The following is a 2695-nucleotide window of genomic DNA, read 5'->3' on the forward strand; positions in this document are numbered from 1 at the left end:
AACCAAAACAAAACAACAAGCGAATCCCAGAGCCCCCCTCACCCCCCCCCCCAAAAAAAAAAAAAAAAAAAAGACAGTAATTACCCGAAAACACAGAGAAACCTCGGAGCGCGCAGCAGGTGTGGCACCGCCCAGGGCACCGCTACGAGCTATCTCATTTTTACACGTTCTCGTCCAGTGTCTTCACGGTGGACAAACCTCCCTAACCGCCCACCGTGATGGAGTGAATGATAAATCCACACTCGAGCTCGCGGGATGTGAAGGAACGTGCAGGGCGGGCTTACGGGGCTGAGATGCGTGTTGGTGGATGTGAACGAGGGGTGAGGAGGGATACGAGGGTATGTGGTGTCGGAAGAGGTAGAGTGTAATAATTATTATGGTTAATGATCATGATAATAATGATAGTTATGATATAATGATGGTAATAATAATAAGGATAATGACAATAATAATAATAGTGATGATATTAATAATAATATTAATAATAATAACAATAATAATAAAAAGAATAGCAATAATGAAAATTGCAATAGTGATAATGATGATAATAAGGTATGGAGAATGGCTGGAAAATGAGGAGGAATGAGATGTCAAGAAGGGAATAAGAGAGAGAAGGATAAGTATTAAAAAAAATAAACTGAAATAAGGACTGGGGTAGAAGGATACGGGATATAAGCTTTTACCAGTTATGACAGCTTCTAGATGGATGTGAACCAATTCGGGTACGGTAAGATGCTCTAAACAGTAATATGAGAATGTTGAAAATAAATAATTTTGTTTGGTAAACGAGCTGGAAAACATAAAATAATCTAAACAAAAAAATCAGCGTTCTAATTAACGTGAAATGGATCACAAGAGCACAATAAAACTATAAATAAAACCAGACTACACAAAATCAATTCATGATAAAAGATCTGAACGAGCGTTGACAGAGAACCAAAACAAAAACAACGCGAGAGAGAAAAAAAGAGATGTGAACTAACGCACAAATCGATCTGAACCAACCTCCCGTCTAATCCCCTTCTCACAAGCACAAACCAAGGCCCTTTTTTCAGACCTAATCCCCTTTTTTCATGGATAATTACGCCACGGTACCCGGGGAGATGTGGAACAACTGGACATTAATGAACATATTGAGTTTTACAACTTTGACAAATTGTTACAAATGCGCCGGGTCTCTCGCCTTTATGGGAAGGGCTATTAACTCCGGGTTGTGTTGCTGCGGCGACGTGCCCCTTGCCTCTCTCTCCTCTCGCGGATTCGCTTACTTTGTTCTTCTGCTTCTCCTTCTTCGTCTTCTGTGTCTTCTTTTTCGTCTTTCTCTTCTTCTTCGTCGGTGTCTTCGTGTTCTGCTTCTTTTTCTTCTATTTATCCTTTCTTTTTCCTTCTTCCTCCTATTCTGTGTCTTCTTCTTCTTCTTCCTTTCTGTCTTTCTTTTATGCCATCCCTTTTCTTCTTCGGGTCCTTTTCTTTTCTTTCTCCTTTGTATTTCTTTCTCTATCACTTTCTTTTTCTACGATTTCTTTCCCGTCTACTACTTTTAACTAATGTTTTGTCCAATTATAGTTCTTTTTTTCTTTATTTTTCATTTCTATTATCTTCTCATCACTCTTCATCTTCTTTCTCTTTTTAGCTCTCCATCGTCATATTTTCTTTTCTTCCTCTTCTTTTCATTATTATTATTAATATCATTATTATCATTAGCAATATTTTATTACTGATGATATTATTATGATTATTAGTAATATCATAAGAATCATTATCATCTCTATCGTCGATACTATTATCATCTTCCTCATTATCTCTCCATTTTCCTCCTCTTGCTCTTCGCCTTTTTCTTTTGTTTTCTCTTTTCTCTTCTCGTGCTCTTTCTTAAAACATTCGGGTCTTATTCTAATTGTCATGTAAGAAAACGTTTGTACGATGAGGGACAAACGTTTAAGGGAATAAACACCCGCATATAGAGAAAAGTAAAGATGAATAGCAAAAATGAACGTAAATGTAGATAAAGAGATAGCATCGAGAGAGAGAGAGAGAGAGAGAGAGAGAGAGAGAGAGAGAGAGAGAGAGAGAGAGAGAGAGAGAGAGAGAGAGAGAGAGAGAGAGAGAGAGTGAAGGGAAGGGAGAGAGAGAGAGAGAGAGAGAGAGAGAGAGAGAGAGAGAGAGAGAGAGAGAGAGAGAGAGAGAGAGAGAGAGAGAGAGAGAGAGAGAGAGAGAGAACACGAAAAAAGGAGAACAAGAGAAAGGGAAGAATGAGAGAGAGAGAGAGAAGAAGAAAAAAGGAGAAAAAGAGAAAGAGAAGAATGAGAGAGAGAGAGAGAAGAATGAGAGAGAGACAGAGAGACAGAGAAATCTCCAGACAGAGAGACGAAGCCGACAGGATGCCACACATCAACAACGCACATCAGAAAAAAGTTGACGAAAATGAAGAAATGAGAAGCGAAAGGAATGGAAAGATAGCGAAATGAATAAATAACAGAGATAGATGGAGATGTTAGTAATTACTGATCTCGAAAGTGTAATGTTCTGTCTGCTGAGGAAGTGATAGCGTTAAAGAAAGCTTCTTTGGTGGATTCTCGAATGCAGGATTGGGTCGCGGTAGAAAATTATTTTGTTAACTAAATGGTATTGGAATAATGTTAATAATGGCGATAATGTTAAAGCTGGGTTGAAAATATGCTTAGCGGAATGTTAA

The sequence above is a fragment of the Penaeus vannamei genome, chromosome 38 (genome assembly GCF_042767895.1).
Source record: "Penaeus vannamei isolate JL-2024 chromosome 38, ASM4276789v1, whole genome shotgun sequence".
In the NCBI taxonomy this organism is placed as follows: domain Eukaryota; kingdom Metazoa; phylum Arthropoda; class Malacostraca; order Decapoda; family Penaeidae; genus Penaeus; species Penaeus vannamei.